General features: G+C 48.5%; 1 long non-coding RNA gene across 1 annotated transcript in view; it reads left to right on the forward strand.

Annotated features, from left to right (window-relative positions):
• The first annotated feature begins 201 nt into the window (after positions 1-201).
• LOC137544238 (uncharacterized) overlaps positions 202-16,021 on the forward strand; it is a 78,089-nt gene continuing 62,269 nt past the window's right edge. Inside the window, exon 1 of the long non-coding RNA XR_011025792.1 lies at positions 202-262. This is a non-coding gene — a long non-coding RNA (uncharacterized lncRNA). The remainder of the gene's footprint in view (positions 263-16,021) is intronic.

The following is a 16,021-nucleotide window of genomic DNA, read 5'->3' on the forward strand; positions in this document are numbered from 1 at the left end:
GAGGCTGCCCATTAGGACAGCCTCAGTCAAGAAACTAGCTTATATACTGCACAGTTTTCGTCAGAAAGTGTCTAAAGAGCCTGCATGCTGGATCTTTCATGACAATGATGCCCAACTGCATTGTTGCCCTTCTCACTGGAAGCTCTTTACACTGTGCCGTTGTCCCTCCTCCTCCCTCCATAGCAACAGCCTACAAACTGACAATGCATGTACCGCACTCAGCCCCAGACTGGTGCCCAAGGAGTCGAGTCATGAGTCAGCAGTAAATGTGTGTGTGTGTGTGTGTGTGTGTGTGCACACACCTTTATTTGTCTTGTCTAGGCAGTCAGAGATTGTTCTGACCAGTGTATACATTTTCTGATTGAGTGATATGAAATAAATCACTTTAAAGGGAAGTCACAGTGATTAGTTCTTTTAATTTCTGCTTTACTAAAATTGCTAGATAGTATTACTGCAATCAAGTAAATCTTAAATAATTATAGTGAAATGAAAATGTGATGTATTATTAGAACTCCAAGTTATGGTGTGGCTGAGAAGCTTTGTAGGAGAAAGGCCTGGTCTTCCTGCAGCATAGTGAAGATAAGATAACTCCAAACAGTACATATCCATATTAATGCTCTGCATACTCAAATCCAAACATACAATGGGCTCGATTCACCAAGCGGTGCAAAGTGTTAGCACCGTGGTGAAAAGGCCCTTATTACGCCTAAACTCACTTTAGGCATGATAAGAAGAAACTCGCGCGAAGTTACCGCGCGCAGCACCCGACGCTTCGCGCGAAGCTCCCATTAAGCCCTATGGGACTTTGCGCGCGCTCTCACGCGCGAACGCGCGTACGCGCGGTAACTTCGCGCGAAGAGCAGGAAAAAGCGGTGATAACTCAGTGGTGAAAAGGTCATCACGCCTAAAGTCTTTTAGGCGTGATAACTGGGTTATCACCGCTTTGTGAATCGAGGCCAATGACTTTTCACAGAGAGAAACTAAAACACTGCTAGCGTAGTTTAAAATAAGAAGTCATGATTAGGCTGATCATCCCTGTTACTGCACCTCTTCCCTGATCAGTTCCCACAATAACCATGTGCCATATGCAGTATATCACTAGGCATCCTGGACATCATATTCTGTTGAGAGCATACTTTAGAGTCCCTAACCTTCAGTAAATGGAGCTCACATATTAACTATTCTATGACCGCCTCACGCCAATGGGCGTGACCGCGGCGACAGCCCCAGGACCACCTAACGCCAATTGGCGTCAGGTCCTGGAGCCGGCTACTGAAGGAGATCGCGCGCAGGCTGCGTGCGCATCTCCTTCTCGGGAGCGGAGCTCTGCCCCACCTTCAGTCTCTGAGCGGCCACTAGGGAGAATGTTAATTCGGCGTAATCGCCATCTATTTACATGTACAGCGCTGCGATTGGCAGCAGCGCTATACTGGGGACAGCCATGTGACAGGGCTGTCCCCTCCATAGGCTAGGCAGTGATCGGTTGTCATAGGCTGAAGCCTATGACAGCTGATCACCTTGATTGGCTGGCGGGGGGAGGGAGGGAGCAGGGGAATACAAATAAAAAAAAGGCATTTTTATTCAAAAATAAATGAAATAAATATTTATATTAAAAAAATAAACAACTTTGGAGCGATCAGACCCCACCAACAGAGAGCTCTGTTGGTGGGGGGAAAAGGGGAGGAGGTCACTCGTGTACTGTGTTGTGCAGCCCTGCAGCTTGGCCTTAAAGCTGCAGTGGCCAATTAGGAAAAAAATAGCCTGGTCTTTAGGGGGGTTTAACACTGCAGTCCTCAAGTGGTTAAGCATTGAACAGTTATATCGGGGTTATGCCATGGACACAGGGACACTTACAGTGCTTTTAACGCCACTTCACGCAATCGGCAAGCACATGTATACGGCATCAGACAACGCTAGATACCGTGAATCTTGCTGTATATCTTTTTTTTTTTTTTTAAAGTAAAGGTGATTTTTTTTCTTCTATGAATACACAGCATGTGCTGTTTTGTACTAGGTTAGATTTTGTCCAATTTAAGCCTCATGCTTTGCTTTGGTTGTGTTCAGAGATATTGTTTACTAGGGGTGGACAGTGAAACCATTGATATTTTTTGTGTAGTTTATAATAGTTATTCCTTTCTAAGATAATTAGTATTGTAATTCTCAAAGGTAATATGTGGCTTAAGGCCAAATACTGTTCCTTCCAGGTAAACAAAACGCAGTTGTTGATGTTCTGTCTGTGCAGATGAATGTCTTCACATAGCTGATGCCAGAGGCAGACCTGGTGGGTGATGTATGAGACAATGCAAAGCTCAGTTTCACAATAAACGTGGGCTTCTTACGTAGCTGCATGGCACTCGTGGACTGTTTTTATGGAGGGACTACAGGCCTCTCCACTAACAGATTCCCAGGACTTCATTTTAATGTTTCTTTCTTATTTAGTTAAAGAACGTTGTTCTTACAACTTTTGTTGTAGGTATTTAGTAGAAATCATTTGTTTAGGAAAATTTAAGTGGCTGCTAGAGTTGGGCCGAACGGTTCGCCTGCGAACGGTTCCATGCGAACTTCAGTGGTTCGCGTTCGCGTCCCGCAGGCGAACCTTTGCGGAAGTTCGGTTCGCCCCATAATGCACATGGAGGGTCTACTTTGACCCTCTACATCACAGTCAGCAGGCCCAGTGTAGCCAATTAGGCTACACTAGCCCCTGGAGCCCCACCCCCCCTTATATAAGGCAGGCAGCGGCGGCCATTACGGTCACTCGTGTGCTGCCTGCGTTAGTGAGAGTAGGGCGAGCTGCTGCAGACTGTCTCTCAGGGAAAGATTGGTTAGGCTTAACTTGTTCCTGTCTGGCTGCATACCTGTTCTGTGAACCCACCACTGCATACCTGTGCTGTGAACCCACCACTGCATACCTGTGCTGTGAACCCACCACTGCATACCTGTGCTGTGAACCCACCACTGCATACCTGTGCTGTGAACCCACCACTGCATACCTGTGCTGTGAACCCACCACTGCATACCTGTTCAGTGAACCCACCACTGCATACCTGTTCAGTGAACCCACCACTGCATACCTGTTCAGTGAACCTACCACTGCATACCTGTTCAGTGAACCTGCCACTGCATACCTGTTCTGTTCAGTGGACCCGCCACTGTATACCTGTTCATTGAACCCGCCACTGCATACCTGTTCTGTTCAGTGGACCCGCCACTGTATACCTGTTCAGTGAACCCGCCACTGCATACCTGTTGTGTTCAGTGAACCTGCCACTGCATACCTGTTCTGTGAACCCGCCACTGTATACCTGTTCTGTTTAGTGAACCCGCCACTGTATACCTGTTCTGTTTAGTGAACCCGCCACTGCATACCTGTTCTGTTCAGTGGACCCGCCACTGTATACCTGTTCAGTGAACCCGCCACTGCATACCTGTTGTGTTCAGTGAACCTGCCACTGCATACCTGTTCTGTGAACCCGCCACTGTATACCTGTTCTGTTTAGTGAACCCGCCACTGTATACCTGTTCTGTTTAGTGAACCCGCCACTGCATACCTGTTCTGTTCAGTGGACCCGCCACTGTATACCTGTTCAGTGAACCCGCCACTGCATACCTGCTGTGTTCAGTGAACCTGCCACTGCATACCTGTTCTGTGAACCCGCCACTGTATACCTGTTCTGTTTAGTGAACCCGCCACTGCATACCTGTTCTGTTCAGTGGACCCGCCACTGTATACCTGTTCTGTTCAGTGACCCCACCGCATCAGTGCGCATACCTGTGCAGTTAAGTGAACCCACCTACCTACGTGAGTGCACGCAGTGTGATATACCACTCCATGCATACCCGATATGGACAAAACAGGTAGAGGAAGAGGTAGTGCCAGAGCCAGAGGAAGGCCACCCGGCAGGTCTGCGCGAGGTCGTGTAAATGTAATTTCGTGTGGACCTGGCCCACAGTACAGTGCTCGGAAGAAGGCACGTCCCATCACCTCCCAAGATTGTCAGGACGTGGTTGAGTATTTAGCGACACAGAACACCTCATCTTGCTCAGCCACCAGCGCTACTACTAGCACCACTTCCGCTGCATTTGACACTTCGCAAGAATTATTTAGTGGTGAAATCACTGATGCACAGCCATTGTTGTTACAGCCAGATGAATTTTCACCAGCTCATATGTCTGAGTTACGCGGCAACACTATGGATGTAACGTGTCAGGAGGATGAAGGACCTACTGATGGTGCAAGTTTGGATTTGTCTGAGGCAAGCGAAGCTGGGCAGGATGACTACGATGATGACGGTAATAGGGATCCTCTGTATGTTCCCAATAGAGATGAAGAGGGGGACAGTTCAGAGGGGGAGTCAGAGAGTAGTAGGAGGAGAGAAGTTGCTGAAAGAAGCTGGGGCAGCTCTTCGTCAGAAACAGCTGGTGGCAGAGTCTGGCACCATGTATCGCCACCTATGTACAGCCAGCCAACTTGCCCTTCAGCATCAGCTGCTGAGGTCCCCATAGTGCCCACATCCCAGGGTGGCTCAGCGGTGTGGAAATTTTTTAATGTGTGTGCCTCAGATCGGACCAAAGCCATCTGTTCGCTCTGCCAACAAAAATTGAGCCGTGGAAAGGCCAACACTCACGTAGGGACAAGTGCCTTACGAAGGCACCTGGAGAAAAGGCACAAACAGCAATGGGATGGCCACCTGAGCAAAAGCAGCAGCAGCACACAAAAGCAAAGCCACCCTCCTTCTCCTCTTCCTCCTCCATCAGGTGCATTATCTGCTTCTGCCGCTTTCTCCCTTCCACCTTCACAGGCACCCTCCTCCACTCCGCCTCTGCCCTTGAGCGCTTCCTGCTCCTCTGCCCACAGCAGCAGTCAGGTGTCCGTGAAGGAAATGTTTGAGCGGAAGAAGCCAATTTCGGCCAGTCACCCCCTTGCCCGGCGTCTGACAGCTGGCGTGGCGGAACTGTTAGCTCGGCAGCTGTTACCATACCGGCTGGTGGACTCTGAGGCCTTCCGTAAATTTGTGGCCATCGGAACACCGCAGTGGAAGATGCCAGGCCGCACTTATTTTTCGAGAAAGGCCATACCCCAACTGCACCGTGAAGTTGAGAGGCAAGTGGTGTCATCTCTTGCGAAGAGCGTTGGGTCAAGGGTACACCTGACCACGGATGCCTGGTCTGCCAAGCACGGGCAGGGCCGCTACATTACCTACACAGCCCATTGGGTGAACCTGGTGGTGAACGATGGCAAGCAGGGCGCAGCGGACCAAATTGTGACACCTCCACGGCTTGCAGGCAGGCCTCCTGCCACCTCCTCTCCTCCTGCTACATGCTCTTCGCTGTCCTCCTCCTCCTTGGCTGAGTGGCAGTTCTCCTCTCCAGCTACACAGCCCCAGCTCCGCAGGGCTTATGCTGCATGCCAGGTAAGACGGTGTCACGCCATCTTAGACATGTCTTGTCTCAAAGCGGAGAGTCACACTGGAGCAGCTCTCCTGGCTGCTCTTAAGAAACAGGTGGATGAGTGGCTGACCCCGCACCACCTGGAGATAGGCAACGTGGTGTGCGACAACGGCAGCAATCTGCTTGCCGCTTTGCATATGGGGAAGCTGACACACATACCCTGCATGGCACATGTCATGAATCTAGTGGTTCAAAGATTTGTGGCAAAGTACCCTGGCTTAGCGAATGTCCTGAAGCAGGCCAGGAAGTTCTGTGGGCATTTGAGGCGGTCTTACACAGCCATGGCACGCTTTGCGGAAATTCAGCGCAAAAACAACATGCCGGTGAGACGCCTCATTTGCGATAGCCCGACTCGCTGGAACTCGACCCTGCTCATGTTCTCCCGCCTGCTAGAACAGAAGAAAGCCGTGACCCACTACCTCTACAACTACAGTAGAATGAAACAGTCTGGGAAGATGGGGATGTTCTGGCCCGACAACTGGACACTGATGAAAAATGCATGCAGGCTCATGCGGCCGTTTGAGGAGGTGACCAACCTGGTGAGCCGCAGTGAGGGCACCATCAGCGACTTAATTCCCTACGCTTACTTCTTGGAGCGTGCTGTGCGTAGAGTGGCGGATAAAGCTGTGAATGAGCGTGACCAGGAACCGTTACGGAAGGAACAGGCATGGGACCAATTTTCATCAGACCCAGCTGTTTCCTCAACACCTGCGGCAGCACAGAGGGGGGAGGAGGAGGAAGAAGATAAGTCGTGTGCAGAAGACGAGTCAGACTCAGAGGATGATGAGCAAGGTGTTTCTTTGGGGGAGGAGGAGGAGTAGGGGGAGGAGGCATCGCAAGGGGCTTGTGCTGCTCAACCTTCCCGTGGTATTGTTCGCGGCTGGGGGGAGGAGGTTGACTTACCTGACGTCACTGAGGAAGAGCAAGAGGAGATGGAGGGTACTGGATCCGACTTTGTGCAGATGTCGTCTTTTATCCTGTCCTGCCTGTTGAGGGACCCCCGTATAAAAAACCTCAAGGGGAATGACCAGTACTGGGTGGCCACACTACTAGACCCTCGGTACAGGCACAAAGTGGCGGACCTGTTACCAACTCACCAGAAGGTGGAAAGGATAAAGCACATGCAGAACCAGCTGTCAACTATGCTTTACAATGCCTTTAAGGGTGATGTGACGGCACAACGCCAGCAAGGTACCACTGCCACTAATCCTCCTCCCGTGTCCACGCAGTCAAAGACAGGACGCTCCAGCGATCTCATGATGATGTCGGACATGCGGACGTTCTTTAGTCCAATGCCTCGCCGTAGCCCTTCCGGATCCACCCTCCACCAACGCCTGGAACGGCAGGTAGCCGACTACCTGGCCTTAAGTGTGGATGTAGACACTGCTGTGAACAGCGATGAGGAACCCTTGAACTACTGGGTGCGCAGGCTTGACCTGTGGCCAGAGCTGTCCCAATTTGCTGTCCAACTTCTCTCCTGCTCTGCCGCAAGCGTCCTGTCAGAAAGGACCTTCAGCGCAGCTGGAGGCATTGTCACAGAGAAGAGAAGTCGCCTAAGTCACAAAAGTGTTAAGTACCTCACCTTTATCAAAATGAATGAGGCATGGATCCCGGAGGGCTGCTGCCCGCCCCAAGACTAAGTCAGTCCCCGCACACACAGCATCTCTGCCTGCACGCCGTGTGACTGGCTGCCTGGCCTGCTCCAAGAAGACTAAGTCGCTCCCAGTCCCTCCACACAGCATGTCTGCCTGCAGGCCGCTTGACTACCTTCTCCGCCACCACCAACAGGGTCCGGGACTCCAGGCGGATTGCTGAATTTTTTAGGCCGCTGCTAGCAGCGGCCGCTGTAATAATTTTTCTGGTGCGTGTACATGACTGCCTAATTTTTCTGGCTGCACTGCGGGCAGCTGCAACAACAAAAGAAAAGGCATGTACATGCGCCCATTCCCCTTCGTGATCATTACCTTGCCGTGGTGAAGGGGCTTGCGTATCACAATGAAGCAATGACCGGCGCCTAGATGAGTGTCTCGGGGGGCACACCCACGATAATAAGGTCGTTGCCTCATTGTGGTCAGACCAAATTTGATCAGCTGGACAGTCACTGTTCTGTCATTCAGCTACATCAGCCAGGCGACCATATGGGCTGTAAAGCCACCAAAACCTGCACTCTCGCCATGGTGCGCACCAGTCCAGCACGGCCGTCACTACACAAACAGCTGTTTGCGGTGCGTTACACGGTGAGTTTGGTGTGTCAGTGTGAAGCAGTACCTTAATTACACTACCTGATTGATGTATACACATGCAAGATGTTTGAAAGCACTTTAGGCCTGTCATTTAGCATTCAATGTGATTTCTGCCCTTAAAACGCTGCTTTGCGTCAAATCCAGATTTTTCCCTGGGACTTTTGGCATGTATCCCACTCCGCCATGCCCCCCTCCAGGTGTTAGACCCCTTGAAACATCTTTTCCATCACTTTTGTGGCCAGCATAATTATTTTTTTCTTTCAAAGTTCGCATCCCCATTGAAGTCTATTGCGGTTCGCGAACTTTAACGCGAACCGAACCTTCCGCGGAAGTTCGCGAACCTAAAATCGGAGGTTCGGCCCAACTCTAGTGGCTGCTGCTTGACTTCCCTATTTTGTGATCATTTTCTAAGGAGTTTTAAAAATACATATTCTGTTGAAAATAGACAGCCCATTTCCTTTGCATTGCTATAGGATTTGCCCAAAGCCTTTCCTTACATTTGCATAAATCATTATGGGATTCACCTTTAAACCGGTGTTTAGTTTGGCTGGGTTAATATTTTCTGATGCTAGGTTGGTACAAGGGAAATTGTTCATATACTTGACTGAGTAGCTCAAATGGACTAATGGATTTGAGATAGATAGGATACACTGTCTCCGCTGCCTAGTTTTCTGGGATGTCCACTTTACTTTTATTCTGAATTGATGGGTCAGGGGTGGTTCTCAGTCTCTTTTATGACATCTTTTTATTAACATTTCAATTCAATGTGATTTTGAAGGCTATTTTAAAAGTCTTTGGCCTGCTGTATTACACAATCCTTTAGAATTGAGGTACCCAATAAGGCTGCCTGACTGACTTGGTTTAATAGTGAATTCCATTTGTCAGATTGACAGATGCAGATCTTCACTTTTCAGATTATGGGCTTGATTCACAAAGCGGTGCTAACTGTTAGCACGCCTGTGAAAACCCCCTTAGCACGTCTAAACAAGCATTTCGCGCATAAAACTTTACGCGCGCAAAACTTTATGCGCGTAAAACTTTACGCGCGTACTGCACAGAGCGCAGGGCGCACCGCGCGAAGTGCCCATTAAAGCCTATGGGACTTAGCGCGCGTAAAACTTTGCACGCGTAAAACTTTACGCGCGCAAAGTTAGCGCGCGATCTGATTGAGAAATCCGGTGCTAACCTACTTAGCACCCTGGTTAGCGCGTCTAAAGACTTTAGACGTGCTAAGTAGGTTAGCACCGCTTTGTGAATCAAGCCCCTTATGTACTGTATGGCATAATAACTACCGAGTGTCCCGCACACCTTTAACTAAGTCCAATAAAGAGCTGAGTGCCTAAACTCAATCCAGACTAATGACAGCTCCCCTGGTATTTAAAATCTTCAAACAGAACACAAGCTGGCACATCCAAATATTAATGTATTTCTCAAAAAATATAGCCAACATTTCGGGACTATCTTCAGGGCATATAAACAAATTTCAGTGGATGATCCCGCTGTAGATCAGGCATACATCCACTCGTCCATTGCAAGATTAGCAGAAACAAGCATGCAGCTAATCTTATCAGATCTGAAAATAATGTCCGAAACACCTGATCTGCTGCATGCTTGTTCAGGGTCTATGGCTAAAAGTATTAGAGGCAGGGGATTAACAGGAAGCCAGGAAACTGGTATCCCTTAATAAGAAATAAATATGGCAGCCTCCATATCCATCTAGCTTAAGTTATCCTTTAAAGCGGAATATAACCCTGCATTTCAACTTTGCTCTAAAACATTATTTACAGTATATTATATGCAACCAGCATTTTTTTTTTACTAGACCAGCATTGGAAGGGTTACACAGGGCTTTAAAGTCCCTGGAGATTTCTGCAGACGCATCCGAACTTGAGTTAGATACTTTTTGTTTACATAAATGTATGTAAGTGTTTATTGTGACTCATCTCTCTCACTGAGAAGGAGTTGGAGGACAGCCAAAGAGTGTGTAACATTTCTCAATAGATACATATAACTAAATAGAATGTAACTATCTGAACGTCTGCACGGAACTTAAAACCTCTGTGTTTAACCCTTCCAATGCTGGTCTAGTAAAAAAAAAAATGCTGGTTGCATATAATATGCTGTAAATAATGTTTTAGAGCAAAGTTGAAATGCAGGGTTATATTCCGCTTTAATACACATAATTAAATATGATTTCTTATGTCTTTCCGTATTATCTTTCTCTTAAATTGTCTTCATAAATCTTTTGTCATATCCTGCAGGTAAATTTAGAATGTGAATTCAAAAATGCATTAACACGGCCATGGCGAAGTTTTCCCAGTCCTTGGTGGATTATCTTGTCACCATTCAGAATTGGAGGGTTTTGTTCCAAGTTTATTTAGATCATATTAGGGGCACCTATATGACAAACCAGTGGATATATTTAATGGCAGTTTGTGGCCCATTATTAAATAGGCTGTGGTGGCGGATGGGCCAAGTCTTAATTATAGAACATGAGGTGGAAGCCTCACAAGCTGTAGCCAGGGGTTTATGGGCGCAGAACACAGAAGTTGCTTACAGTTATCAAAACAACTTGCAGAGTGTGTGTCAGGACATTAAGTGACCATTCTGTTTTTTCACACTTATTGAGGTCAGCTCATATTTGTCAAACAACCGGTGTTTATTTATCTCATCTGCAGTTCTTAGTTCACAGCACTCTGACTGTGTCAATACATACAGTGGCGGTACTGTACAATGTTCCTCATAGGTGCAGCTAAGTAGATAAACATGTTTCTTAGTCTTGTCTTTCAGTTTACAGCATGGTGGCATAGTGGATGACACGCTTACAGCACAGTGGCATAGTGGATGACACTCTTACATCATAGTGGCATAGTGGATAGCACTCTTACAGCATGGTGGCCTAGTGGATAGCACTCTTACAGCATGGTGGCATAGTGGATATCACTCTTACAGCATGGTGGCATAGTGGATAGCACTCTTACAGCATGGTGGCATAGTGGATGGCACTCTTACAGCATGGTGGCATAGTGGATGGCACTCTTACAGCATGGTGGCATAGTGGATGACACTCTTACATCATAGTGGCATAGTGGATGGCACTCTTACAGCATGGTGGCATAGTGGATGGCACTCTTACAGCATGGTGGCATAGTGGATAGCACTCTTACAGCATGGTGGCATAGTGGATAGCACTCTTACAGCATAGTGGAATAGTGGACAGCACTCTTACAGCATAGTGGCATAGTGGACAGCACTCTTACAGCATGGTGGCATAGTGGATGGCACTCTTACAGCATGGTGGCATAGTGGACAGCACTCTTACAGCATGGTGGCATAGTGGATAGCACTCTTACAGCATAGTGGAATAGTGGACAGCACTCTTACAGCATAGTGGCATAGTGGACAGCACTCTTACAGCATGGTGGCATAGTGGATGGCACTCTTACAGCATGGTGGCATAGTGGATGGCACTCTTACAGCATGGTGGCATAGTGGACAGCACTCTTACAGCATGGTGGCATAGTGGATGGCACTCTTACAGCATGGTGGCCTAGTGGATAGCACTCTTACAGCATAGTGGCATAGTGGACAGCACTCTTACAGCATGGTGGCATAGTGGATAGCACTCTTACAGCATGGTGGCCTAGTGGACAGCACTCTTACAGCATAGTGGAATAGTGGATGGCACTCTTACAGCATGGTGGCATAGTGGATAGCACTCTTACAGCATGGTGGCCTAGTGGACAGCACTCTTACAGCATAGTGGAATAGTGGATGGCATTCTTACAGCATGGTGGCATAGTGGACAGCACTCTTACAGCATGGTGGCATAGTGGATAGCACTCTTACAGCATGGTGGCATAGTGGATGGCACTCTTACAGAACAGTGGCATAGTGGATGACACTCTTACATCATAGTGGCATAGTGGATAGCACTCTTACAGCATGGTGGCCTAGTGGATGGCACTCTTACAGCATAGTGGAATAGTGGACAGCACTCTTACAGCATGGTGGCATAGTGGATGGCACTCTTACAGCATGGTGGCCTAGTGGATAGCACTCTTACAGCATAGTGGCATAGTGGACAGCACTCTTACAGCATGGTGGAATAGTGGATGGCACTCTTACAGCATGGTGGCATAGTGGATAGCACTCTTACAGCATGGTGGAATAGTGGATGGCACTCTTACAGCATGGTGGCATAGTGGATAGCACTCTTACAGCATGGTGGCCTAGTGGACAGCACTCTTACAGCATAGTGGAATAGTGGATGGCACTCTTACAGCATGGTGGCATAGTGGATGACACTCTTACATGATAGTGGCATAGTGGATGGCACTCTTACAGCATAGTGGCACAGTGGACAGCACTCTTACAGCATGGTGGCATAGTGGACAGCACTCTTACAGCATGGTGGCATAGTGGATGGCACTCTTACATCATGGTGGCCTAGTGGACAGCACTCTTACATCATAGTGGAATAGTGGATGGCACTCTTACAGCATGGTGGCATAGTGGATGACACTCTTACATGATAGTGGCATAGTGGATGGCACTCTTACAGCATAGTGGCATAGTGGACAGCACTCTTACAGCATGGTGGCATAGTGGACAGCACTCTTACAGCATGGTGGCATAGTGGATGGCACTCTTACATCATGGTGGCCTAGTGGACAGCACTCTTACATCATAGTGGAATAGTGGATGGCACTCTTACAGCATGGTGGCATAGTGGATAGCACTCTTACAGCATGGTGGCATAGTGGATAGCACTCTTACAGCATGGTGGCCTAGTGGACAGCACTCTTACAGCATAGTGGAATAGTGGATGGCACTCTTACAGCATGGTGGCATAGTGGATGACACTCTTAAATCATGGTGGCATAGTGGATAGCACTCTTACAGCATGGTGGCCTAGTGGATAGGACTCTTACAGCATGGTGGCCTAGTGGATAGCACTCTTACAGCACAGTGGCATAGTGGATAGCACTCTTACAGCATAGTGGCATAGTGGACAGCACTCTTACAGCATGGTGGCATAGTGGATAGCACTCTTACAGCATGGTGGCCTAGTGGACAGCACTCTTACAGCATAGTGGAATAGTGGATGGCACTCTTACAGCATGGTGGCATAGTGGATGACACTCTTACATGATAGTGGCATAGCGGATGGCACTCTTACAGCATAGTGGCATAGTGGACAGCACTCTTACAGCATGGTGGCATAGTGGACAGCACTCTTACAGCATAGTGGAATAGTGGATGGCACTCTTACAGCATGGTGGCATAGTGGATAGCACTCTTACAGCATGGTGGCATAGTGGATGGCACTCTTACAGCATGGTGACATAGTAGATGGCACTCTTACAGCATGGTGGCATAGTGGATAGCACTCTTACAGCACAGTGGCATAGTGGATGACACTCTTAAATCATGGTGGCATAGTGGATAGCACTCTTACAGCATGGTGGCCTAGTGGATAGGACTCTTACAGCATGGTGGCCTAGTGGACAGCACTCTTACAGCATGGTGGCCTAGTGGATAGCACTCTTACAGCACAGTGACATAGTGGATGACACTCTTAAATCATGGTGGCATAGTGGATAGCACTCTTACAGCATGGTGGCCTAGTGGATAGGACTCTTACAGCATGGTGGCCTAGTGGATAGCACTCTTACAGCACAGTGGCATAGTGGATGACACTCTTAAATCATGGTGGCATAGTGGGTAGCACTCTTACAGCATGGTGGCCTAGTGGATAGGACTCTTACAGCATAGTGGAATAGTGGATGGCACTCTTACAGCATGGTGGCATAGTGGATAGCACTCTTACAGCATAGTGGCATAGTGGACAGCACTCTTACAGCATGGTGGCATAGTGGATAGCACTCTTACAGCATGGTGGCATAGTGGATGGCACTCTTACAGAACAGTGGCATAGTGGATGACACGCTTACAGCACAGTGGCATAGTGGATGACACTCTTACATCATAGTGGCATAGTGGATGGCACTCTTACAGCATGGTGGCCTAGTGGATAGCACTCTTACAGCATAGTGGCATAGTGGACAGCACTCTTACAGCATGGTGGCATAGTGGATAGCACTCTTACAGCATGGTGGCCTAGTGGACAGCACTCTTACAGCATAGTGGAATAGTGGATGGCACTTTTACAGCATGGTGGCATAGTGGATAGCACTCTTACAGCATGGTGGCCTAGTGGACAGCACTCTAACAGCATAGTGGAATAGTGGATGGCACTCTTACAGCATGGTGGCATAGTGGATGACACTCTTACATGATAGTGGCATAGTGCATGGCACTCTTACAGCATAGTGGCATAGTGGACAGCACTCTTACAGCATGGTGGCATAGTGGACAGCACTCTTACAGCATGGTGGCCTAGTGGACAGCACTCTTACATCATAGTGGAATAGTGGATGGCACTCTTACAGCATGGTGGCATGGTGGATAGCACTCTTACAGCATGGTGGCCTAGTGGACAGCACTCTTACAGCATAGTGGAATAGTGGATGGCACTCTTACAGCATGGTGGCATAGTGGATGACACTCTTACATGATAGTGGCATAGTGGATGGCACTCTTACAGCATAGTGGCATAGTGGACAGCACTCTTACAGCATGGTGGCATAGTGGACAGCACTCTTACAGCATAGTGGAATAGTGGATGGCACTCTTACAGCATGGTGGCATAGTGGATAGCACTCTTACAGCATGGTGGCATAGTGGATAGCACTCTTACAGCACAGTGGCATAGTGGATGACACTCTTAAATTATGGTGGCATAGTGGATAGCACTCTTACAGCATGGTGGCCTAGTGGATAGGACTCTTACAGCATGGTGGCCTAGTGGACAGCACTCTTACAGCATGGTGGCCTAGTGGATAGCACTCTTACAACACAGTGGCATAGTGGATGACACTCTTAAATCATGGTGGCATAGTGGATAGCACTCTTACAGCATGGTGGCCTAGTGGATAGGACTCTTACAGCATGGTGGCCTAGTGGATAGCACTCTTACAGCACAGTGGCATATTGGATGACACTCTTAACCTCCCTGGCGTTCTATTAAAATCGCCAGGGAGGCTGCGGGAGGGTTTTTTTCTTATAAAAAAAAACTATTTCATGCAGCCAACTGAAAGTTGGCTGCATGAAAGCCCACTAGAGGGCGCTCCGGAGGCGTTCTTTCGATCACCTCCGGCGCCCAGAATAAACAAGGAAGGCTGCAATGAGCAGCCTTCCTTGTTTTGCTTATATCGTCGCCATAGCGACGAGCGGAGTGACGTCATCGACGTCAGCCGACGTCCTGACGTCAGCCGCCTTCGATCCAGCCCTTAGCGCTGGCCGGAACTATATGTTCCGGCTGCGCAGGGCTCGGGCAGCTAGGGGGACCCTCTTTCGCCGCTGCTCGCGGCGGATCGTGTGCTGCTTTTTATTTCATAAAAATCGGCCCAGCAGGGCCTGAGCGGCGACCTCCGGCGGTAATGGACGGGTATACTCGTCCATACCGTCAATCATGGTGGCATAGTGGATAGCACTCTTACAGCATGGTGGCCTAGTGGATAGGACTCTTACAGCATAGTGGAATAGTGGATGGCACTCTTACAGCATGGTGGCATAGTGGATAGCACTCTTACAGCATAGTGGCATAGTGGACAGCACTCTTACAGCATGGTGGCATAGTGGATAGCACTCTTACAGCATGGTGGCCTAGTGGACAGCACTCTTACAGCATAGTGGAATAGTGGATGGCACTCTTACAGCATGGTGGCATAGTGGATAGCACTCTTACAGCATGGTGGCACTCTTACAGCATAGTGGAATAGTGGATGGCACTCTTACAGCATGGTGGCATAGTGGATGACACTCTTACATGATAGTGGCATAGTGGATGGCACTCTTACAGCATAGTGGCATAGTGGACACAGCACTCTTACAGCATGGTGGCATAGTGGACAGCACTCTTACAGCATGGTGGCATAGTGGATGGCACTCTTACATCATGGTGGCCTAGTGGACAGCACTCTTACATCATAGTGGAATAGTGGATGGCACTCTTACAGCATGGTGGCATAGTGGATAGCACTCTTACAGCATGGTGGCCTAGTGGATAGCACTCTTACAGCATAGTGGAATAGTGGATGGCACTCTTACAGCATGGTGGCATAGTGGATGACACTCTTACATGATAGTGGCATAGTGGATGGCACTCTTACAGCATAGTGGCATAGTGGACAGCACTCTTACAGCATAGTGGAATAGTGGATGGCACTCTTACAGCATGGTGGCATAGTGGATAGCACTCTTAC

Source organism: Hyperolius riggenbachi, chromosome 2, assembly GCF_040937935.1.
Source record: "Hyperolius riggenbachi isolate aHypRig1 chromosome 2, aHypRig1.pri, whole genome shotgun sequence".
NCBI lineage: Eukaryota > Metazoa > Chordata > Amphibia > Anura > Hyperoliidae > Hyperolius > Hyperolius riggenbachi.